We start from the raw sequence: 26,775 nt of genomic DNA, 5'->3' as shown, positions 1-26,775 counted from the left end.
GGTGCCCTGTCCCGAACGCTATAGCACCTTACACGGTGACACAGAGGAAGGTGCACATGACATTGAAGAGGAGGTGATAGATGATCCAGTTGTTGACCCAGATTGGCAGCCATTGGGGGAAGAGGGTGCCGCTGCCAGTAGCTCTGGAATGGAACAGGATGATCCACAGCAGCCATCTACATCGCAACAGCTGTCATCTGGCAGGCCCATATCAGGCCAAAAACGTTTGTCAAAAACAAAAACAGTTTTTATTCACACTGCAGGGGTGGGATTCATGGGCATGCACAGCATATCTTCGCCCGTCACTGATCTCCTTCCTTCTTCAGACTGTGTGGCACCGTGGCATGTGATTAATGATCAACTGATGGCGCACAGTGTGAAGAAGGGTGAAGGAGATGAGTGACAGGCAAAGATATGCACAGTGCATGGCCTGAATCCCAGCCCTGCAGTATGAATAAATCCGAAGACACTGCGGGGGGGATCTCGGGCAGCGCGACCGCACAGGAGCTGTCAGCCTGACATCAAATGATGTCAGAAGACGTGCAGCGCTAACTGCGCATGCCCAAGGTTTAACATAACAGCGCAGGCTCCGGGACAGATTCAACCAACCCTGAGGGGGCGGCACCAAGCGCCAAGAAGCTATGAATGGCGGCTGTGCTGCATCTTCATTATGAAGAAAAGTCCCAACTCCGGGACGGTTTCACGGCATGAGGAGACACATATTTTATAACTGTTAAGTTCAGCGTGTGCTAGAAGCAAAAGTAAAAGAGCCACCTTTTCCTGGTGCAGCATTTGTGCTGCACAAGGTGGCTCTTTCAGTTACAAACGCCTGGGGGAGGGGACAGGTTCCCTATAATTTCTGTAGTAGTGTGAGTGTGGAGGAAGCAGGAGCAATTGCTGGATACACAGCAGGGGATCAGCTGACGTTACTGAAACCCAATAACACTGGGTCATGTGTTGATTGTGCAGAGGGCACTTCTGAGCAGCAAATGGCGTGTTGGAGCTCAGGGATTCCAGTTCAGGTGGTAGAAACAGTAGAAGAAGGTAGAACACAACAGAAGACCTGGATACTGTTGCCAACCAAGTATTTAATCTGGAAGAGGAGTGGCAAATTCCTGCGAGATCCAGGCCTTGTTCATTGTCAGAAAAGTAAGCCGGTCAACGTTATCGGAGGATAGTCGCATGCGATGGTATGTTAGTACACCACCTGCGGCACTAAAGATGCATTCCAATAATACACAAGCAGAAGGGCAAGCCAGCACCTCCAATAAATACTGACTTAACTCTGGCCATGTATCCAGCTTAGAGACCCAAAACTTGAAGGGGGAAGAGCCATCTGGGAGTACACTGAGAGGGCAAGACATGTAGTCTGTCACCATCTGACGGAAACGTTGCCTCCTGCTGACTGGAGCCATCTGTGATGGTCTAGACATTTGTGGCGGGCACACAAAAGTTTGCCACAGTTGGGCCATACTGGTCTTGCCTTGTGCTGAGGCACTGCTTCTGCTCGCTGTTTGTGCTGAGCTTCCTCCACTGCCTCGACACACTGAGCTGCTTTGTAAAGCACTAGCAGCACTGCTCTCAGTTGGACTGGAGAAGATGATGGAATGCACCAGTGTGTCTTGGTACTCCCGCATTTTACGCTCCCGGTTCAACGGTGTTATGAGGCTTTGTAAGTTGTCCTGGTAGCGCGGACCTAGGAGCAGTGGCGTAACTACCGCGGTCGCAGCGGTCGCCAGTGCGACCGGGCCCGGCAGGTCAGGGGCCCGGGCCCGGCAGGCAGGCTCGGACTGGCAGTGCCTCCCCCCGCTCCAGGGCCTCCCCCCCTTCCCCGCCGCCGCCGCTGCCTTGAATACTCACCCTGCTCCAGCGATGGTCTCGGCGTCTGCACTGCAGCTCGTTCCTGCTTGAGCGCATATTCATGATCTTAATGAACGGTGTCACATGACCGCTCAAGCAGGAAGAAGGTGCTGCGCAGGCGCCGCCGTCTGGAGTCGGGACAGAGCGCGAGGGATGTCGGCACGGCCGTGCAGTGGGAAGACAGGTGAGTATGAGGGACGAGGGACGGGGGGACGGGGGGACGGGGGAACGGGGGGGGGGATGAAGGAGGACATAAGCCGGCGCGCCGAGCAGGAGCGGAGAGCTAAGCCTGCATACAGGGGGGAATATGAGCCATGCAGGGGGGAATATGAGCCATGCAGGGGGGGATATGAGCCATGCAGGGGGGGATATGAGCCATGCAGGGGGGAATATGAGCCATGCAGGGGGGAATATGAGCCATGCAGGGGGGAATATGAGCCATGCAGGGGGGAATATGAGCCATGCAGGGGGGAATATGAGCCATGCATACAGGAGGGGTAATATGAGCTATGTATATGGGATAGGAGGGAGATGAGCCATGCATACAGGAGGGGGGTCATTATACAGTATTGAGCATCATGTGTGGCCGTTATACAGTATGCAGCATCATGTGTGGCCATTATACAGTATGGAGCATCATGTGTGGTGGCCGTTATACAGTATTGAGCATCATGTGTGGCCATTATTCTATGGGGGTTACATTGAGTTGTATGGCAGGGCTGCAGGGGGGGGCCCCATTTGGAAGTTCGCAAGGGGGCCCTAACTTTGTAGTTACGCCACTGCCTAGGAGGGTGGACACCAAATAATCAGCCATGTTGAGAACATGGGCGATGCGGCGGTCGTTTCTCAGGCACTGCAGCATGAAATCAACCATGTGCTGCAGACTGCTAACTGGCCTAGAAACGTTGTCCCTTGCTTGAGGCGTGATCTCTGCCTGCTCTGCATCATCCCACCCTCGCTCTACATACTGACTACTGGAGCATTGTGTAACTCCCTCCTTTGTAAAGATGTCTTCCTCCTCCATTAACTCCTCCTCATCCTCCTCCCAAAGTGTCCCCTGCCTAGGCCTTTGTTAGGAACCACGTCGCGCAGACTGTCCAGAAGCAGAAGGCATTTCTAACTCCTCATCTTCCACCTCTTCCACCACCTTATCCCATAGTGCTTGCAGTGTTCTTTCAAGCAGGCAGATAAGGGGGACAGTCATGCTGACTAGTGCATTATCTGCACTTGCCATCTGCTTGGAATCATCGAAGGCATACAAAACCTGGCAGATGTCCTTCATAGTGGCCCACTCAGTGGCTGTGAAGTCTGAACGGCGTGCAGTGCGACTTCTTTGCGTCTGATGCAGCTGGTACTCCATTACTGCTGGCTGCAGCTCACACAACCGCTCCAACATGTGTAACATTGAATTCCACCTGGTGGGTAGGTCACATATGATGCAATGTTCCGGAAGGCAGAATTGCCGTTGCAGATCTGCAAGGCGTGATCTTGCCATGCTGGAACACCGCAAGTGAGCGCACTCTAGGTGGACCTTGTGCAGCAGTCCATCAAGATCCGGATAGTCCCTCAAAAAATTCTGCACGACCAAATTGAGCACATGTACCAGATATGGGATGTGAGTGAGGTTGCTTAGAGCCAGAGCTGCCTCCAGATTTCGGCCATTGTCACACACTACCATGCCTGGCTGGAGATTCGCTGGCACAAACCACACGTCACTCTCCTGCTTGATGGCATTCCAGAGCTCCTGTGCTATGTGGCTTGGATTCCCCAAAGAAATTAATTTCAGTATGGCCTGTTGACATTTGGCCACGGCTGTGCTCATGTCGGTCATAACAGGTAAACGTTCACGGGTCCATGTGGAGGTAGACCGTGACGGCTCCTGCAGCAATGATTCAGGGGAACTGTAGTATGAGGAGGAGGAAATGTGTACAGACTGGATTCCTGCAATCCTTGGAGTTGGCAGAACACGCAGAGCGCCACTCGCAAGATCTTTACCCGGCTCCACAACATTGACCCAATGGGCAGTGAGGGAAAGGTATCGTCCCTGTCCATGTTAACTGGTCCACGCATTGGTGGTGAGGTGGACCTTGCTACTGACGGCGTTTAGTAACGCATGTTTAATGTTTTCCTCCACATGCTTTTGCAGGGCAGGGACGGCTTGCCTGCTGAAATAAAAGCTTCTGGGCACATTGTATTGTGGGACTGCCAATGCCATTAAGTTACGGAAGGTGTCAGTCTCCACCAGCCTGAATGAGAGCATTTCAAGGGACAATAGTTTTGCAATGCCAGCATTCAGAGCCTGTGCTCGGGGGTGGTTTGCCGAGAATGTCTGCCTTTTCTCCCATGCCTGTGCTACCGATGGCTGTAGACTTGACTGGGAGTGTGAGGATGACTGAGAACATGGTGCTGTGGGTGGAATTACACTGAGTCTCTGGACAACAGTGCCAGAGGTTCTTCCATGGCGATCCTGTGAGGAAGCCAAACCAGCTGTGTGTGAGCTGGAGAAAGAGGCTACAACACAAGATGAAGAGGTGGTAGGTGCCGCTGTTGGTTGGCCTAGGTATTCAGTGTGTTTTTGTAACTCCACCACATGCTTGGTCCACACATGTTTCCACATATTTGTGGTATTGGGGTTGCTGACACTTTTCCCTCTTTTGACTTTCTGATGACACCGCTTGCATTTCACAAAGCAAATGTCATCTGCAACTGTGTCAAAAAAGGACCAGGCACTGCAAGGCTTGGGAGCGCCCCCGTTTTGGCTTTTGGAAGAGGCATGCTCCTAATGAGTGCCGAAGTGGAGGTTACAGGCAACGCAGTCTTCCCCCTCCCTCCTCCTCTTTGGCCCGTTCAGGGAATCTCTTCCTTAGAGCTGCTCTCACCACTTTCCTGTACCTCATGCCATGATGGGTCAAGGACCTCATCATCTACACTACCCTCTTCCACCAACTGCTTCTCCTGGGTAGTCTCGGCAGCACAGTACGCGCCAGAAAGTGGCACCTGAGTCTTATCATCAGATGCGTACTGCGTTGTGGTGACCGGAGGCACTGGCCCACCCACCTTTTCAGAGTCAGAGAGACAAAGCTGTTGGGCATCACTGCATACTGCCTCTTCTTCCATTTCTCCAATGCTGCTTGGCTGGCCCTCTCTTTCCAAGCCAAGAGATTCAGAGAACAGAAGTAGAGATGGCTCCTGTCCTGGGCTCTCTGACTGCCTGGGCAATTTGGCAGGTGATGAAGAGACAGATGGGTGCTCTCCAGTGCACTGTGCCTGAGAGGATGTGGCACTAATTGAAGTCGAAGCGTTAGCTGCCATCCATCCGACAACAGCTTCAATTTGTTCCTCCCGCAGCAGCGGGGTACGGCGATTTCCTACAAAGCTGCATATGAAGGACTGTTCCCTGCTGAAACTGGGGGATGATGAGCCACCGTTGCCCGCAGCAGGCACAGAATCCCCTCGTCCTCTCCCTGCTCCACGCCCAAGCCCATGTGCCTTACTCCCTGCCTTCTTCATCTTGGTAGACTGATAAAGATAGACAGAAAAGTACTAAGGGCTTAGAGTGCTAATTCCTGAACAGCTCCTAACAGGTGTGAGAAACACTAATTTTCTAAACTGTGGACTAGACTTTAATATGAGGTAATGTGGCCTACACAACTGTAAAGTGGAGTGTTTGGTGACCTTTATTAACTTTGTGGGGTTTTTTTGCACAACAGACTACAGGGTGAGCTGCACTCACACACAGACCGTGCAGACAGCCATGAAAAAAGGACAATGGAACAGTATGAGGCAGTGACACACCCTGAGCTGACTACAACCGGCTGTGGAAGCAGAACAGACTACTAAGTGAGCTGCACTCACACACAGACCGTGCAGACAGCCGTGAACGCCGCTGCAAGGCCAAAAGAAGCTCCTCTATGTAATCCTATATAGTGTTTTTCCACAATCAAGCAGGATACGGATGGAAACCCACTAATAGGAGAAAAACAGGCAAAATATGCTGCAGGCAGCACTAATGGAAAAAAGGACAATTGAACAGTATGAGGCAGTGACGCACGCTGAGCTAACTACAACCAGCGGTGGCTGTAGAACAGACAACAGCCTGAGCTGCACCCACACAGAGACCTTGCAGACAGCTGTGAACAGCGCTGCAAGGCAAAAACAAGGTTCTCACACAGCGGTTGCTAAATTAGCCTGGGTAAAGCACAATGAAGCAAATCGCTATCTCTAAACTGGCCCTCAGTCAGAACACAGCGTCCTGTCCCTAACTGAATTCACAGCAGAGTGAACCCAAAATGGCGGCGTCGACTTTTATAGTGCATCATGACATCATTTCAGCAGCCAATCACAGCCATGCCAGTAGTTGCATGCCTACCATGCAGAACAAGATGTGCCCACACTTCTAATCATTCCTCATTGGCTGAATACTGGCTCTTTGAATTATGGGAACTTCCGATTCCGGTATCCGATATACTGAAAATATCGGAACTCGGTATCAGAATTCCGATACCGCAAATATCGGCCGATACCCTATACTTGCAGTATCGGAATGCTTAACACTAATGCTGACAGTTCAGCCGGGCGCTAGATAGCAGCCATACACCATATGCAAACAATCATACACAAGGGAGGGGATTTTAAAGAATGACTTGCACTCATCAACACACACACATATACAAATGTACAGTAGCGCATGGCCGTGCGGTCATGCGAACCTTTTATAGCTGCAGCATGTACAGGACCTTCCCAGAAGGACCAATGGGAGGCTGCCACAGAAGTTGAGCACCTTCTGGACCTTCCTGGAGGACCAATTGGATCTGCTGCAGTATCTGAGAAAGTGACCCTCGATCTCCAATCGGAGATCTTGCCCTGGGCATGCTCAGAAGGGAAAAAGCAGGACTTAGTCCCAAAAGCGTCTGCTCGCCGCTGCCCAGCACTGGCTTCAATGGCAGAAGCTGGAAAAGCAGCAGTAACCCTTTGCACAGAGTGAAACTGAGCAAGACGCTGGGACCGACGTCTCCGCTGAGCAGGCTCCACTGCGGCAGAAGAATGGGAGACCGCAGCGGAGATGGCCCGAGATTCCCCCTGTGCAGAGGTGGGAACTCGACCCCTAACAATACCCCCCTCCTTGGACCTTGCAACGCTCGAAAGGCAGCAATGAGCTGTGGAGCCCGAGTGTGCTCAGCAGGCTCCCAGGACCTGTCCTCAGGACCACAACCCTTCCAGTCCACCAAATAACATATTTTACCCTGCCCCCAAAATAGCATTCACCTTGTAATCGTCCGTAGACGAACCCGATGTCCCGGCAGATGACTCGGAAAACCGGGACATGTATATGGGCTTCAAGAGGGACACATGAAAGTTGTCGGTGATACCCAGGTGTGGCGGAAGGGCTAAAGGGTAGACCACAGGGTTAACCTGTTTGAGGACCTTGAAAGGACCCAACTAGCGAGGTGCAAACTTAGTGGACTCAACTCGCAGCCTGATGTTACGGGCGGAGAGCCACACTAAATCGCCAGGAGCAAAGGTCGGTGCGGGGCACTGATGTGCATCGGCGGAGGACCTCATTCTCTCCTTGGAGACCCGAATGGCATCCTGAGTGCAATCCCAAATGTCCCGTGCCTCCACAGCCCATTCTGCCACCCTGGAGTCGGTGGAAGACACGGGCATGGGCACAGGTACCTGCGGATGCTGACCACAGTTAAGGAGGAATGGAGTCTGTCCAGTGGAGTCGGCTACAGCGTTGTTCAGCGCAAACTCCGCCCACAATAGCAAAGATGTCCAGTCATCCTGCCTGGCTGAGTCAAAATGTCACAGATATGTGACCAAGGTCTGGTTGCCCTCTCTACCAACCCATTCGTCTCGGGATGATATGCAGAAGAGAGATTTAACTCAATGCTGAGAAGATGACAAAGCTCTCTGCAGAACCGAGAGGCAAACTGGGGACCCCGGTCACTGACAATTTTGTCCGGCATACCGTGTAGTGGAAGATGTGTTTTATAAACAATGCTGCCAAGGCCCATGCAGAAGGTAGCCGTGGAAGCAGCACCAAGTGCACCATTTTAGAAAAATGATCGGTGATAACCCAAATGATGGTACAGCCTTGAGACTTGGGCAAACCTACCACAAAGTCTATCCCGACCATCTCCCAGGGCCTTTCTGCCACTGGCAGGGGATAAAATAACCCAGCTGACCATTGTCGAGGAGACTTATTTTTGGCGCAGGAGACACACGCCTGAATATAGTCTCCGACGTCACGGACCATATGTGGCCACCAGTACGTTCTTGCCAGCAGCTCATATGCCCTCTTTGTCCCAAAGTGTCCACCCACTCTGGAGGAATGAGCCCAAGAGAGAACCTCCGGTCGCAAATTAATGGGTACAAAAGTCTTGCCCGGAGGCACAGATGCTAGCAAAACCGGAGCTACGGTTCTCAGGCTCTCAGAAGGGACAATAAGCTGAGGCTCCGCTTCCTCCTCCTCAGATGACACAACAGAGCGAGAGAGGGCATCAGCACGAATGTTCTTCTCCCCAGCGAGAAGAGAGAGATGTAAGGATCTCCTTGTAGTGTGGCTCAAGAATGTTGACCAAACAGTAATTAGTGTTGGCCAAAATGCGTACAACACAAGGGTCACAGAAAAGGAAGGGAACATAAACTCAACCATATGTGTCAGACTACCAACAGCCAAGACTTCCTTGTCCCCACCAAGAGGACGACTGCCCATGTTGTCCTCCTCATTCCCCTCCTCGTCTTCCCTCTCCTCTTAGTTTTCAGGCTATCCATGCTGAACAGACGGGATGAAGGTGCTGTAGCGCAGGCAACCAGCTAATGTTTCTCCTCCTCCTTATTATCATCCAATCTGCGTTGAGAAGATGAAATGAGTCTGGGCTGTGTAGCATCACCCGGTATAGTCTTTTGCTCCATCACAACTTGCTCCACCAGCAAAGCCTCCTCCTTAGTTATGAGCCGCAAGCGTTTCAGTAGACAAAAGCAGGATAGTGACTCTGATTATAATGTCATCACCGCTAACCATCTTGGTCGAGTTCTCAAAGTTTTGGAGAACCAAACATATGTCAGACATACATGCCCACTCATCAGCTCTTATGTGCGGCAACTGACCAGAATACTGACTTGCATGGTGTAGCTGGTACTCAATTAATTCAATCTGTTGCTGACAAAGCCTTACCAACATATGTTCCATTGAGTTCCAACATGTTGTGAAATTGCAGACCAGTCAGTGAGCTGGAAATTGTAACTTCTACTACAGCATTGCCAGGGTGGTGGCAGCTGTAGCTGACTTGTGGAAATGAACACACATGCTGTGTACTTTCACAATTAGCTCAGGCAGATCAGGGTAGGTTTTGAGAAACCTTTGAATCACTAAGTTGAGCACGTGGGCCAGACATGGTACATGTGCGAGGTTGCCAAGCTTCAGAGCTGTCACCAGGTTACGACCATTGTCAGACACAGCTGTGCCTGGTTGTAGGTTCGGAAACAAGAGCCATAGACTAGTCTGGTTCAGTAGACCATGGAGTTGTTCCGTTTGTCACCTTAGCAGATTAGGTTCAGCAGAGCTTGTTGCCGCTTGGCCAAGGCAGTGCAGCAGTGCTTCCAAATTGTGACTGCTGTTGATGTTTGTGAGATGGAGGGTGAGGGCAAGGTGGAGTAACTGAAAAAGATGGAGGCAACCCTGATTGGACCAGGGCCTGCAATCCTCAGTGTCGTTAGCAAGTGTTCCGTTCCAGGGTCCAACTGGGTCCTGGCTTCCACAATGTTCACCCAGTGTGCTGCCAGGCAAATGTAGCATCCCTAACTAAGAGCACTTTTCTAGGTGTCCATGATTAAGTGGACCTTCCCTGTCACAGTGTTGGTCAGGGAACATCTAATATTATGGGACACGAGCTTGTGTAAGGCTGGAAGAAATAGTTGCATCTGAGGACAGAATACTGAAGGACGGCTGCCACCATGAGGATGTGGAAAGGTTCCATCTCTACAAGCTTAAATGGCAAAAATTTACAGGTCAAGCAGTCTGGAAATGTGGTCTTGTAGAATTGTAGCCTGTGGGTGGCTGTGTATTTATACTTGCGTTCCAAGGACTGGCATAGGGGCAACTGAACGCTGTGCTGGGTCAAGAACCTGGACGTCATTGCTGATGGTGGTTGCAAGTGTGCAATGACAGGTGCAGGGTGTGAGGCATCTTCGCCTACATCATTGACAGGGGATTGGCATGCACGTAGAACAGCGGAATAGGCAGTAGTGTCACCCACAGACACTTTTTCTGGACCTAGGTTTTCGACCAAGTAGTCGGGGGCTTTGCTTTGTCTGTGCATGCTGGTGGTGGTCAGGCTGAGAGTTGTGCTGCCCCTGCTGATGCTGGCATGGCAGATGTTACAAATAGCCTTTTTGGGGTTAACTGAACTGTCTTGGTTTCACCTAAAGCTTGGCCTAGCAATTTCATCCGTGTTGGTGCACTAGAGAACCTGACTTGTGTGTCTCTAGCCACTCCACTGCCTCTTCTTACCTGTTGTGCTGCTGGTTGGGTCAATGACTTCATTGTCCACCACCTCATCTTACACTTCCACACCCTGGTCCTCCTCCTGACTTGATGACATAACGACACCACTTGCTGGCAATTGTGTCTCATCATCTTCCAGCTCTTGTTTAACATCTAAGGCCGGCATCACACTTGCGAGTTTTACGGACGTAAGAGCGCAGAAACTACGTCCGTAAAACTCGCAAAAAATACGGCACAATTATTCTCTATTCCCCTGCTCCTATCTGCCGTATTTTACTGATCAGTATTATACGGCTTTCTACGGCCGTAGAAAATCGCAGCATGCTGCGTTTGTCACCGTATTGCGCAAATAAAACGTCAATGAAAGTCTATGGAAGCCCCAAAAATACGGATTACACACGGACCAGCAGTGTGACTTGCGAGAAATACGCAGCGGTGTTAGCGAGAAAAGCCAGTAATTCAGTGCGGTGTACAGTAAAATCACACTGACAGCTTACAGTAGAATAGGTATAATAAATGTGTACACATAGAATATATATATATATATATATATATATATATATGTCAGTGAGACACATATATGTATATATATTAATATTTCTTCCAGCGCTAGACAGTTTTAAAGCCGGTAATTCAATTACCGGCTTTTGCTTTCTCCTTCCTAAAACCCGACATGATATGAGACCTGGTTTACATACAGTAAACCATCTCATATCCCCATTTTTTTTGCATATTCCACACTACTAATGTTAGTAGTGTGTATATGCAAAATTTGTCCGTTCTAGCTAGTAAATTAAGGGGTTAAATGGCGGAAAAAATTGGCGTGGGCTCCCGCACAATTTTCTCCGCCAGAGTGGTAAAGCCAGTGACTGAGGGCAGATATTAATAGCCAGGAGAGGGTCCATGGTTATTGCCCCCCCCTGGCTAAAAACATCTGCCCCCAGCCACCCCAGAAAAGGCACATCTGGAAGATGCGCCTATTCTGGCACTTGGCCACTCTCTTCCCATTCCCGTGTAGCAGTGGGATATGGGGTAATGAAGGGTTAATGCCACCTTGCTATTGTAAGGTGATATTAAGCCAAATTAATAATGGAGAGGCGTCAATTATGACACCTATCCATTATTAATCCAATACTAGTAAAGGGTTAAAAAAAAACACACACACATTATTAAAAATTAATTTAATGAAAAAAACACAAAGGTTGTTGTATTAATTTATTCTACTCTCAATCCACTCACTAAAGACCCTCGATCTGGAAATAAAAAAAAAATAATAAACCAAGAACATACATACCTTCCGAGGATCTGTAAGGTCCAACGATGTAAATCCATCTGAAGGGGTTAAAATATTTTGCAGGCAGGAGTTCTGTTAATGCAGCGCTACTCCTGCCTGCAAAACCCCAGCGAATGAAGGTAAAGTAGGTCAATGACCTATATTTAGCTTCATCTGCGGTGAGGCGCCCTCTGCTGGCTGTTCCTAGATCGTGGGAACTTTCCTAGAAAGCTCCCTGGTTCGAGTTCATATGAGGACAACCAGCAGAGGGCGCCCTCTTATGAACTCGAGCCAGGGAGCTTTCTAGGAAAGTTCCCACGATCTAGGAACAGCCAGCAGAGGGCGCCTCACCGCAAATGAAGCTAAATATTGGTCATTGACCTACTTTAACTTAATTCCCCGGGGTTTTGCAGGCAGGAGTAGCGCTGCATTAACAGAACTCCTGCCTGCAAAATATTTTAACCCCTTCAGATGGATTTACATCGTTGGATCTTACAGATCCTCGGAAGGTATGTATATTCTTGGTTTATTATTTTTTTTTTTATTTCCAGATCGAGGGTCCTCAGTGAGTTGATTGAGAGTAGAATAAATTAATACAACAACCTTTGTGTTTTTTTCATTAAATTAATTTTAAATAATGTGTGTGTGTTTTTTTTTAACCCTTTACTAGTATTGGATTAATAATGGATATTTGTCATAATTGACGCCTCTCCATTATTAATTTGGCTTAATGTCACCTTACAATAGCAAGGTGACATTAACCCTTCATTACCCCATATCCCACCGCTACACGGGAATGGGAAGAGAGTGGCCAAGTGCCAGAATAGGCGCATCTTCCAGATGTGCCTTTTCTGGGGTGGCTGGGGGCAGATATTTTTAGCCAGGGGGGGGCCAATAACCGTGGACCCTCTCCAGGCTATTAATATCTGTCCTCAGTCACTGGCTTTACCACTCTGGCGGAGAAAATTGTGCGGGAGCCCACGCCAATTTTTTCCGCCATTTAACCCCTTAATTTACTAGCTAGAACGGCCAAATTTTGCATATACACACTACTAACATTAGTAGTGTGGAATATGCAAAAAAAATGGGGATATGAGATGGTTTACTGTATGTAAACCATGTCTCATATCATGTCGGGTTTTAGGAAGGAGAAAGCAAAAGCCGGTAATTGAATTACCGGCTTTCTGCTATATTGCGCTGCTATATATATATATATTCCTATTCTATGTGTACACATTTATTCTACCTATTCTATTGTAAGCTGTCAGTGTGATTTTACTGTACACCGCACTGAATTGCCGGCTTTTCTCTCTAACACCGCTGCGTATTCCTCGCAAGTCACACTGCTGGTCCATGTGTAATCCGTATTTTTGGGGCTTCCATAGACTTTCATTGACGTTTTATTTGCGCAATACGGTGACAAACGCAGCATGCTGCGATTTTCTACGGCCGTAGAAAGCCATATAATACTGATCAGTTTAATACGGCAGATAGGAGCAGGGGCATAGAGAATAATTGTGCCGTATTTTTTGCGAGTTTTACGGACGTAGTTTCTGCGCTCTTACGTCCGTAAAACTCGCAAGTGTGATGCCGGCCAAACTCTGACAGAGACATTAGTAGTGCGCCAGCAGGGAAGGGGGTAACATAACTCTATGTGCCCATCGGTGCTCCAGTGACACATTTGCGGGGCGCAGATATGTTGCAATGACAGTCAGTGGTCTCTTGAAGACATCTGTGCCTATCATTGTTGAACTTCCTTGAAACTATGGTTTTTACTATATTCATCAATACTGTGGTATTGTTGTGTATAGCACAAGTGATCAGATGATTGCATTTTCAAGCCCCTAAAGGAGTAATAAATACAGTGAAAAGTTAAAAAAAAGTTTTGAAAAAAATAGAAAAGTTCAAATCAGCCAACTTTTCTTCTAGTAAAAGTAAACATTATATATAAAAATACACATATGTGGTATTGCTGCATCCAGAAAAGTCCAATCATATAAAATTTTAAAACAATTAACCCGATCGGTAAAAACAGTAAACAGAAAAAAAATTCAAGGGGCCAAAATTTTTGGTCACTGCGATATGGCAAAAAATACTGTAAGAAACGATGAAAATGTTATATCTATCCCAAAATGGTATCAATAAAAATGTTGTCTTGGCTCGCCTTACACAGCTCTATTAACAAAAAAATTAGACCATTACAGATATTGGAAAATGGCTACATAATAATAATAATAAAAAAAAAATAATAAAAAAAACTGGGTAAGTTTGATATCTCCATAATAATGGGGAGAATCATATTGAGAGCTCACTTTTAAAACACAATGTAAGCTGTAAAAACAACCCTCCCCCCAAAAAAAAGTCAAAGTTATGTTAGTTTTTATAATTTCACTGCTCTTGGAAGCTTTTTTTTACTGCTGTCCAGTATATTATATAGTAAAATGAATGGTCTCATTCAAAAGCACAACTCGTCCCTTGTTATGGCTTTTCAAAGACGTGGAAGTGAAGATAAAATTGACAAAGGGAAAATTGGCCGTGTCGAGAAGAGAATAATGGCTTACCAATTTAATATTTGATTATTGGTAGTATATGGAAGCTATGGTAACAGCTGATTGCATTTTTGTTGCCTTTTCTCTGGCTTGATAATCCAAAAATACCTAATTGATGGGAGTATACCTAGTGGGACCACCAATGATCAGATACATGCCATGTGAAATAAAAATGCCATAGATGATATTCATTGGAATGCCCTTTAAATAATATGTGCTGCAGCTCTTTCTTCTGCAGCTTCAGCTACACCGCATGTTTGTGAGTGCACTGATGCATTAAAGCTGCTCATTACACATTTCCATTAATTATTTAAAGACCTGGATAACCCAGCAGGAGAATCGACCTATTTTACAAGAAGTAGAAGAGCGGTCTTATCACGGTATATTTCGATAATATTGTAAATGAATACTGGATAATGCATTTTGTAATTGTCAGAACATCACCATGTAACGAGAAACAGATCAGAGAGCACCGGAATTATACCATTCCTATGTTACTATGTTAATGCACTGGATTTTATGCATTCTCACAAAGTTGACGACTGGCAAATGGAGAATAATCAATGAAAGAACAAAAAGCTTATTTCTGTTACTGAGTGGAGCAAAATGTGTTCTGTCCTCAAAAATTATCCACTGGAGTTTCCCATTTGTAGTTATTTATTAGGGAATGCCTCAGATGTTATAATGAATAAGATAGCCTTATGACTGAACTGCAACACTTAACCCTTTTCTGACATCTGATGTAATAATCTGTCCCTGTGCCCTGAGCCTATTTGATCAGGGATGGATTATTACATTATCACAATTGCCCCCACACACGGTCTGTGCTTGGGAGATCAAGGCCAGGTGTCAGCTGATTCTAACAGCTGACACATAGCACTGAGTGCCGGTCATGTACTGCTCCCGGTACTTTATCCCCCTAAATTCTGTGATTGAATGTGATCACAGCATTCCGGGAGCTGGCAGAGGGATAACAGCCTCTCTGCTATTGGATCAGAGACTTTTGTTGCCATGGTGGCCTGATGTTGTCATTACAACATCCGGGTCACCAGAGCTAGGAAACTTGTTGATCATGTGCAGCGCATGTGTGACACCCCAGGGTCCTGATCACCACAGTGTTATTGCTTTCCTCATGGGGAGAGTGATATCATGCTTGTAAGCGATGAAAGACCTCTTTTATCAGCTAATCACATACGCACAACATGTTCATACTCCAGGCCAGAAGGGGGCGCTCTGAACCCGAATGAAGGGGAACTTCCCTAATATATACTTGTTGGAAGTGAAGTTAGTTGGCAGTCTGTCAGAGGACAGAGACGAGAGCAGTCGGAAAGTGAGTGTCAGAAAAGACTGAAGGTGGCGTTGTTACAGCACCTGGAGAAAGAGATACAGAAGGAAAGGACAGGTTGTGGAAAGTGTGCAGAAGAGCAGAGCACAGGAGAGTGATACCAGGGGAGCTTAGCAGTGATTTGGCTACGTCCCTGGCTGAGCGCAGATTCTGGCAGCCAGAAGACAGAGGCCGTGTTGGACTCTAAGAGGCACAGCAGAAATCGGCAGGACAGCTGGACTTTAAGTTACCTGTCTGCTTTTACACCCAGGAGGCACAGTGATACATAGAGCCCAGGTCGTGATAGAGACTCTATAAAAAGTCTCAAGTCACCTGTCATACGGGATTGTGTCCTAACCTATATGGGGGACAGAGAGGAACTGTGAGGACCTTATTAGAAGCCATAGGCAGTAAGAGACTACAACACCATGCTTTGAGGAAGGCTTTCATCTCCACCTGGTAAAGGGGACTCTGGATTAGCTTCCAAGCTGGCCGGACCCTGCCTGTACCTGTGATCTGGTGGCCTGGACTACGGTTGCCTGAAGCTACAGTAAACAAGGTAAAGAGACTGCAAACCTGTGTCGACCGTTCTTTACTGCATTACGCATCATCCTCCATGTACACACCAGGAGCCCTGGGGACCTACTTCACCCATGGGAAGTTATACCATCTAGCTGCCATAACATCACCCAAGAGGACCCCTTTAAGCATTGTCAGTCCCCAGTGACCGAATACCACAGGTGGCGTCATGAACACAAACTTTATTCACTAATCCCTTTAAAGACCTTTTCCCTTTAATTGAGTCCCAGGGCCACAGACCGGGTTACAGCCACAGTGACATCATGACATCCCCTTTAAGTGTGACCGGACCCGGTACCGAGTACTCCAGGCCCCGGCGGGAGACTCACATGATCAGCAACTTTCTCTGTCAGTGCAGCTGACAGTTTGCAAAGCATGGGGATGCTGCTGCATCAACCTGTAAAAAATGATAGTCCAAAAGTGGGACAAGTAAAAAAGTTTAAAAAAAAATGTTTTTAATAATTTTTTAAAATTTAAAAAAAAATCAAAAGATATTGTATCTATAAATAAATAATTGTATAAAAAAACAATAAAAGTACACATATTTGGTATTGCCACATCTGCAATGATATGACCTATAAAACTGTCCCATTAGTTAATTCCTTTAGTGAACACCATAAAAAAACAAGGCAAAAAACAATGCTTTATCATCATACTGCTTAACAAAAAGTAGAATAAACCCCGATCAAAAAGATGGATATAAAAAAAAAATATGGTACTGCTGAAAACTTCATCTTGTGATTCAAAAATAATTATTTTTTCTATAAAATAGGTTTTATTGTGTAAGGCTGTGTGCGCACAGTGCATTTTTTTAGGCTTTTTTTTCCATACGGAAATAGCCCAAACTCGCTATGGATTCTTTATCCGAAAGTGTTGGGCACATGATTAGTAAATTTCCTTAAGTATTTGCAGTGCGTTTTTTCCTTCAACATGCGTTTCTGCAGCGTTTTTCACCCATTGACTTCAAATGAGTTAGTTTGTGGGTTTGTGTTTACTTATCGGCCTAGGGATGAAGGTGTCGGGCTGACACATTTTCATTACTAAGCTTAGAGCTAGGTGTCAATGACAGCTGCTGACACCAAGCCCTTATCCCATTACCCTGATGCCACACTGCAGCATGAAAAAGGTTGTGTTGAACCAAGAAATTACATCACAAATCTTTTTTTTTTTTTAAACATCTTTATTTGGCTCAATAAAGCATTCATTGCTATACAAAAACGCATACAAAAAAGCGGCAAAAACACTCGTTTTTTCTTCAGCACTTTTCCTGCCAAGAGATGCAGAAACCCTGCAAGCAAATACTCAACGTGCGCACATAGCCTAAAAGTCGCCAGAACATAAAAAAACTATATAAATGAGGTATCGCTGTAATTATACTGACCCAAAGAATAACACTGTCCTATCAATTTTACCACACACGGAATGACATAAACCCCCAAAAAATATTCCTGAATTGTTGTTTTGTGTTCATTCTGCCTACCAAAAATCAAAATAGAAAGAGATTAAAAAATGTCATGTGCCTGAAAATGGTACCAATAAAAACTTCAACTCGTCCCACAAAAAACGAGCCCTCACATGAGTCTGGGGGAAAAATTATAGCTCTCAAAATATGGTGATGCAAAAATTATTTTTTGCAAAAAGAAGTGTCTTTTAGTGTGTGACAGCATAAACATAAAACCCTGATATAAATCTGGTATTGCTGTAATCGCACCGACCCGGAAAATAAAGTTGCCTAGTCACTGATACTGCACGAGGAACATCATAAAAAATAAATAAAACCATTTCTTCACCTGCTGTTGATTTTTTCATTTTGTCTCCCAAATATCACATTAAGGTTTGGCGCACATTTATTCTGTGCTCTGCGCTGAGCGCTTGCACTGGGGTTTCTGTGTAAAACTCGGAAATACAGGATTCAGACTTAACCTCTGGCAGATTCCATATAATGATGCAGATGGAGGCACTATAATGCCTTCTGACCTGTGATTCGGCGGTGTCCGTTTTTTTAGGATTGCATAAAAGTGAAGTCAGCCACAGTTTTGTGCACTTCTGAAAAGAAGGACATTGCTGAACAGAGGCAAGACGGAGTCCAGAGTAACTCTATTGCCTCATTATAGTGAATAAATCCCTGAGGGTTTAATCTGAATCATGTCACTCAGAGAATTAGACAGAAATTGTAAGTGTAGAGAGCCGGATAAATGTGATCCCAAACATTATATAAAGTGTTCCCACTAAAAACGTCAACTCCATCCATAAAAAAAGCAAGCTCTTACTCAGGTCTGTCATCCCTTAATGGAAATATAGGGGGCTTCCACATTACTGAAAGTACAAAGACCCTGGAAAAGCAAAACGACCCCATAACCCTCTATAAGAAATTCAGCAAATTCTGCGCTCTCAAATCCAATTGCCTTCTCTCTTCTGAGCCCTACAGTGTACCTAAACCACATATTGCAGCCACATGTTTGGAATTTCTGAGTCGATGAGAGCTCGCCCTTAACGTAAGGGTGCATGTCTCTACAGTAGACGCAAGGACTGGGCATAACATACTGGTGACTGAAACATTCTGGTCACTACAGTGTACTGGCCACTACAATGACAGTTTGAAATGTTCTTTCGGCAACATTCATTGCTGCTCATTTCTGGAAAATACCCATGGAGTTGAGTCCGCAAACTGTTCTAGGAAAATCCAAAAGGCAAACAGCGCTGTGTTCCTCCAGAGTCTCTCCATATGGCTAAGTAGTACTGCACAGCCACATATCGGGTATTGCCACTTTCAGTAATAAGGCCAACACAAACATTTGGTGGCAAAAATGTAGTTATTTTATCTTCACTGCTCAATTGTATAAAATTCTGGTGCATACCCAGAGTGTTATTATGATCACTACACTCCTAGATGAATTCACTGAGAGGTGTAGTTTGTAAAATGGGGTCACTTATTGGGGTTCTGGTGTCCTAGCATCTCATGGGCTCCCCCAGTGGGTCATGGCACCTGCAAACCATAACAATAAAATCTGGTGCTCCTTGCCTTCAGAGCTTTGCACTGTGCCTGAAACTTATTTCCTGATTACATGTAGAGTATGATGCACTTGGGAAAAATGGACCTCAGTTTGTTGTAAAAAAAAAAATTCCTTTTAACCCTTAGAAAAATTAATAACTTGGGGCTAAAACAACATTTTTGTGAGCAAAATGTGATTTTATTATTTTCGCTGCTCAATGTTATAAACTTCTACGAAGTACCTGGAGGTTCAAGGTGCTCACCACACATCTAAATACATTCCTTGAGTGTTCTTGTTTACAATATGCAGTTACTTGTAGGTGGGGAGTTTCCACTGTTTAGGCACTTCAGGGACTCTCCAAATGGGACATGACGTCCGCTAATGATTCCAGGAAATTTTATATTCAAAAAGTCACATAAAGCTCCTTCCCTTCCAGGAGCTGTTGTGTGCCCAAACAGTAGTTTTGTCCCTCATTTGGGGTATCAGCGTACTCAGGAGAAATTGCACTACAAATTGTATTGTGCAATTTCTCCTGCTGCCCTTATAAAAAGGCAAAATTTGGGGATAAAATAACATTTTTGTGCCAAAAATGTGATTTTACTATTTTCACGACTCAACGTTATAAACTTCTGTGAACCACCAGTGGTATCAAGGAGCTCACCATGTATCTAAATACATTATTTAAGGGGTATAGTTTACAAAATGGTGTCACTTGTGGGGGGTTTCCACTGTTTAGGTACATCAGGGGCTCTCCAAATGGGATATGACGTCCGCTAATGATTCCAGGAAATCTTACCTTCAAAAAGTCAAATGACGCTCATTCCCTTCCAAGCCCTGCCATGCGTCCAAATAGTAGTTTTCTCCCTTATATTGGGTATCAGTTCACATAGGAGAAATTGCACTATAAAAGTTTTGGTGCAATTTCTCCTATTACCCTTAGAAAATGCAATATTTTGGGCTAAAAACATACTTGCGGGGAAAATTTTATTATTTTTACGGCTTAGAATTATAAATTTCTGTGAGGCACCTGAGGGTTCAGTGTGCTCAGCACACATCTAGATCAGTTCCCTGAGTGGTCTAGTTTCCAAAATGGTGTCATTTGTGGGGGATTTTTACTATTTAAGCTCATTAGAGGCTCTCCAAATGCGACATGGCGTCCACCTATTGTTTCAGCAAATTTTGCATTCAAAAAGTAAAATCTTCCATGCCTAGCTCTACCGTACACTGAAACACTGGTTTTCTACCTCATATGGAATATCAGCATGCTCAAGAGAAGTTACACAACAAATTTTTGGGTCCATTTTTTTCCTATTACCTTTGTCAAAATAAAACAATTTGGATCTGAAGTAAATTTTCTGTGAAAAAAAGTTAAATGCACATTTTTTTTTCCACAGTCCAAAAATTTCTGTGAAACACCTGAAGGGCTAATAAACTTCTTGAATGTGGTGGTTTGAGTACCTTGAGGGGTGCAGTTTTTAGAATGGTGTCACTTTTGGGTATCTTCTATCATATGGACCCCTCAAAGTGACTTCAAATGTGATGTGGTCCCTAAGAAAGTGGTTTTGTAAATTTTATTGGAAAAAATAAAAATTGCTGGTCAACTTTAAACCCTTATACCTTCCTAACAAAAAAAATTGATTCCAAAATTGTGGTGATGCAAAGTAGACATGTGGGAAATGGTATTTATTCACTATTTTTTTCAAAGTTGGAAAATTGCAAAATTTTTTAAAAATTTTGTCAAATTTCCATTTTTTTCACGAGTAGATGCAAGTCATACCGAAGAAATTTTATCACTATCATGAAGAACAATATGTTATGAAAAAACATTCTCAGAATTACTGGGATCCATTGAAGCATTCCAGAATTATTACCTCATAAATTGACAGTGGTCAGAATTGTAAAAATTGGTCTGGTCATTAACGTGCAATTCACCTTTGCGTTAAAGGGCTTAAAGAGGTTGTCAGGTATTCTGATAATAGGTGGGATTTATCATATCCCTTTTGTCGGGCAGGGTGTTGGAATGGGCTACACCGCTGTGGGAGCATGATGATTGTGTGGTGCAGAGTGCTCCTTCCTTTCTGGACACTTTGAAACGCGTTTTTTAGGACCTCGCGTGAACAGTTATCTATGGTGAAAGGAAGCTCAATTGTGTATATTGAAAGGAAGTAATGGTCATTATTTTGGGACTTAAATTATCCTACGGAGAACAGTAGACTTTTGAGTAGACTTTTGAGATTCTAGTGATGAGTTATACTGATAAGCAGTGGGGTCCTTATTAGTCAGTTGGGAACTGAGAGTAGCTGTGATCGGTCGTAGTTTAACCTCAGCCTGGGAAGATAAAGTATTCAATAATTGTTTGGTGGATTGTCATAAGATGCAAGAGTGTGAAGTGCAAGAGAAATTTATTAAATGTAACTGAGAAGAGCTGATGCCTGCTTAATGCTAGAGAAACCTTTGTGAAGAAGCATGCCTATTGTCTCATGTAAATAGTTCTTATCCAGTTCATGTAACGTAAAAAGTTTTTTTTTGGACTTTCGTCTTCCTCAATTCGTTCTCTAACATCTGATGCTGATTTGCCTGATATAGTGGCACCATGCAGTCTACAGACGCATATTGCCCAAGTAACAAGAGCATACACATACAGCCAGTACCCCTATTTTCATGTAGCATGCTGAGCATGGAAGATGAGTGCCCCATGGATACCGCCCTGCACCACATTACATAATTCTCCAATATTACCAGTTAGAGCGGTGGATTCCGTGATCACCGGTTCACAAATTGCAAACATGTGGTCACATACCGAGCAGACATGTGCGACCACACTCAATACAAGTGAATTGAATAAGACTAAGAAACGTCTAGTTGGAACATTGCCACAAATTGTCAACTGTGACCAGCCGCTCTCAAAGGCAACACTGCATGCTGTAAGGATTCAGAAGTCTACATTCACGTAGAGTGACTGTCATGTCAAAAGATCGGCTGACCGACACTACTGCAAGTATATCCACTGGAATAAACAATGCTTGTTAAAAGAAAATCTCAGATGTTGCGATGCTCAATTGTGCAGCAATACAATCTTGAAACATTAAGAGAAGAGAAGGAAAATAAATAACACTCACCACTAGTGCATTATTTTGTGTTTTTTTTTATTCCAAGATCACATGGGAATACAGAGTGAAGACACACAAACCGGGAAACTGCTGTTTCACGTCTAATTACACTTCTTATGGCCCCAACATCACTTCCCTATGCCCTCATTTTAAATTCACCAGTGACGCCATATACATGGGTCACATACTTCAACAGTTATGACATAAAGTTACTGCAGACTTTTATTAGAAGACCCCTTTAAGTAATCTACTGGGGTAAATCCAGTAGAAGTATAGGGACTAGCAATGAGTGAAAGTGTTCGCCACTACTCGGTACTCGCCCAAGTATCACTGTGTTCGGTGTACTCGGCAAGCACCGAGCATTTCCGGGATTTTTCAGTGGGAGCTCGGATCTCCTCCTTTTAATTTTTCCGATTTTTAGAGTGCCAATCAACATACAGGGATTGCCTGCCATGCACTGTAATACGGCAGCCATCATTGTTATGATATTACAGTGATTAGCTGTCCGCATAGCGTCATCAGGTCTATAAGAGACCTGGCACCGCCCTGCTCACCGCATTCTGCTCCGGACTCAGCTAGTGTAGGGAGAGCTGCTGGTGATATAACGTCAGATTCTCTCTTTTATTAGTAAAGGTACTGTCACACTAGACGATATCGCTAGCGATCCGTGACGTTGCAGCGTCCTGGCTAGCGATATCGTCCAGTGTGACAGGCAGCAGCGATCAGGCCCCTGCTGTGATGTCGCTGGTCGGGGAAGAAAGTCCAGAACTTTGTTTCGTCGCTGGCTCTCCCGCTGACATCGCTGAATCGGCGTGTGTGACGCCGATTCAGCGATGTCTTCGCTGGTAACCAGGGTAAACATCGGGTTACTAAGCGCAGGGCCGCGCTTAGTAACCAGATGTTTACCCTGGTTACCATCGTTAAAGTAAAAAATACAACCACTACATACTTACCTACCGCTGTCTGTCCCCGGCGCTCTGCTTCTGCGCTTAGTAACCCGCGCTTAGTAACCCGATGTTTACCCTGGTTACCGGCATCGTTGGTCGCTGGAGAGCTGTCTGTGTGACAGCTCTCCAGCGACCAAACAGCGACGCTGCAGCGATCCGGATCGTTGTCGGTATCGCTGCAGCGTTGGTTAGTGTGACGGTACCTTTAGTGTGGGTCTACTAGTATTCAATCCATAAATCCTGATAAACCAACTGTCCTTTTTAGGGCTAATTCGGGGGTATATAGATTGCAGCGCTAGGTAGGCAGGGGAGTCTATGTGCACATATCCACATAAGTGCAAGGCCTGCAGTCACTGTATGTGAGTATATAGATCTCACTGCATACATCAAAAGGCTCCATTACTGTCTGCTGCTGAGTATTTTACATATACCTAGCTGCAGGTATCCGTGGCTAGGATTTTTTTTTTTGCACCTTATAACTGCTAAATATATTACAAAGCAATACATAGCCCCCTTTTTTCTAAATTTATTTGCTTGGTCACACTGCAGACTACAGCAAGGTCATTTCAGTAGAAGAGAGTGAAAATCTAACAATTTTTTTTTAAAAATTTCTCCCAGGCATCAGGTGTGAGTGCGCAGAAAATTCTGGCCTTTTTTTGGTACTGTAGTATTTTTTGGAGTGTCAAAAACAACATTTTTGGACACCATTTTGCTGACCAAAAAATCTGTAGCTGGCTCAAAAATATCTAGCTACAGTTCTTATATTTATCACTGTGATTTGTATGCCACATGCATCGCATATCATTGCGGTAAATATTTTACAATTTTAATACTCCCAATTTTTTTTTACTGTCATAGCCTACTTATTTACACAATTTTGGTGGACCAAAAAAAATCAAGGCCACATTTTGATCAGTCTGTTATCTCCGTCCAATGCCTGGTCTATCTGTGGTCTCCAAATACTTGCTTTTCAGGCAATACATTCCACTTTTTTGTCTGCTACCCTTGGTCTATACAGTATTTTGTGGTTGCAAAAATTTTATAAAATCCAGGCCACATATTGAAGCAGTCTTTTTTCTCAGTCAGATGCCTGGTCTATCTGTGGCCTCCAAATACTTGCTTTTCAGGCAATACATTCCACTTTTTTGTCTGCTACCCTTGGTCTATACAGTATTTTGTGGTTGCAAAAATTTAAAAAAATCCAGGCCACATACTGAAATAGTCTGTTATCTCAGTCAGATGCCTGGTCTATCTGTGGTCTCCAAATACTTGCTTTTCAGGCATATATTCCACTTTTTAGTCTGCTACCCTTGGTGTATGCAGTATTTTGTGGCTACAAAAATTTTAAAAAAATCCAGGCCACATTTTTAAACAGTCTGTTATCTCAGTCAGACTCCTTCTGAACATTGTGTTTTTTCTGTCAGATGCCTCATCTATCTGTGTTTTAAAAATTGGTGCAATTGAGTGCTCTTTTGAACTGGTTTTGGTTTGTCTTACCCTAGTTATTAATAATATTTGTTAAAAACAAAATAAAAAAATTACCAACATTCCATTGAATTAAAACTGTGTTTTTTCAGCACACTGATCACAAATAAGTTCTCAAAATTAATCCATTTGCATTGAACTTTTAAAATATTTCAGTAGACCACTTAAAATGGGCAAGGCAAGGAGAAAGGGATGGGGAAGTTGCTGGTGGTGCATGCAGAGTACGAGGCCGTGGCCAAGCTGAAAGTGGGCCACAACAAAGACCCACATCTTCTCGCTCGACCTTCCTGTCCCAGTTTCTAGGGGACCGCAGCACACCACTATTGAAGCCAGAGATTTGTGAAATGGTTTTTGGTTGGATAGCGGATAACGCTTCCAGTCACTGAGCCACCACCACCACTCACCTTGATCCTCTTTCCTCCCACCATGCATAGTGCCCTGAGACAACTGATCCCACACTTGGACACTCCGAAGAGCTGCTCAGTTTTCCCTTTAACCCCTTTACCCCCAAGGGTGGTTTGCACGTTAATGACCGGGCCAATTTTTACAATTCTGACCACTGTCCCTTTATGAGGTTATAACTCTGGAACGCTTCAACGGATCCCAGTGAATCTGACATTGTTTTCTCGTGACATATTGTACTTCATGACAATGGTAAAAATTCTTTGATAGTACCTGCGTTTATTTGTGAAAAAAACGGAAATTTGGTGAAAATTATGAAAATGTCGCAATTTTCCAACTTTGAATTTTTATGCAATTAAATCACAGAGATATGTCACACAAAATACTTAATAAGTAACATTTCCCACATGTCTACTTTACATCAGCACAATTTTGGAACCAAAAATTTTTTTTGTTAGGGAGTTATAAGGGTGAAAAGTTGACCAGCAATTTCTCATTTCTACAACACCATTTTTTTTAAGGACCACATCTCATTTGAAGTCATTTTGAGGGGTCTATATGATAGAAAATACCCAAGTGTGACACCATTCTAAAAACTACACCCCTCAAGGTGCTCAAAACCACATTAAAGAAGTTTATTAACCCTTCTGGTGCTTCACAGGAATTTTTTGAATGTTTAAATAAAAATGAACATTTAACTTTTTTTCACAAAAAATTTAATTCAGCTCCAATTTGTTTTATTTTACCAAGGGTAACAGGAGAAAATGGACCCCAAACATTGTTGTACAATTTGTCCTGAGTACGCCAATACCCCACATGTGGGGGTAAACCACTGTTTGGGCGCATGGCACAGCTCGGAAGCGAAGGAGCACCATTTGACTTTTCAATGCAAAATTGACTGGAATTGAGATGGGACGCCATGTTTCGTTTGGAGAGCCCCTGATGTGCCTAAACATTGAAACCTCCCACAAGTGACACCATTTTGGAAAGTAGACCCCCTAAGGAACTTATCTAGAGGTGTGGTGAGCACTTTGACCCATCAAGTGCTTCACAGAAGTTTATAATGCAGAACCGTAAAAATAAAAAATCATATTTTTTCACAAAAATTATCTTTTTGCCCCCAATTTTTTATTTTCCCAAGGGTAAGAGTAGAAATTGGACCCCAAAAGTTGTTGTCCTATTTGTCCTGAGTACGCTGATACCCCATATGTTGGGGTAAACCCCTGTTTGGGCACACGGGAGAGCTCGGAAGGGAAGAAGCACTGTTTTACTTTTTCAACGCAGAATTGGCTGGAATTGAGATCGGACGCCATGTCGCTTTTGGAGAGCCCCTGATGTGCCTAAACAGTGGAAACCCCCCAATTATAACTGAAACCCTAATCCAAACACGCCCCTAACCCTAATTCCAACGGTAACCCTAACCACACCTCTAACCCTGACACACCCCTAACCCTAATCCCAACCCTATTCCCAACTGTAAATGTAATCTAAACCCTAACTGTAACTTTAGCCCCAACCCAAACTGTAGCCCTAGCCCTAACCCTAGCCCTAACCCTAGCCCTAACCCTAGCCCTAACCCTAGCCCTAACCCTAATCCCAACCCTATTCCCAACTGTAAATGTAATCTAAACCCTAACTGTAACTTTAGCCCCAACCCAAACTGTAGCCCTAGCCCTAACCCTAGCCCTAACCCTAGCCCTAACCCTAGCCCTAACCCTAGCCCTAACCCTAGCCCTAACCCTAG

Source organism: Ranitomeya imitator, chromosome 7 (assembly GCF_032444005.1).
Source record: "Ranitomeya imitator isolate aRanImi1 chromosome 7, aRanImi1.pri, whole genome shotgun sequence".
Lineage (NCBI taxonomy): Eukaryota > Metazoa > Chordata > Amphibia > Anura > Dendrobatidae > Ranitomeya > Ranitomeya imitator.
This window is presented reverse-complemented; position numbering follows the sequence as displayed.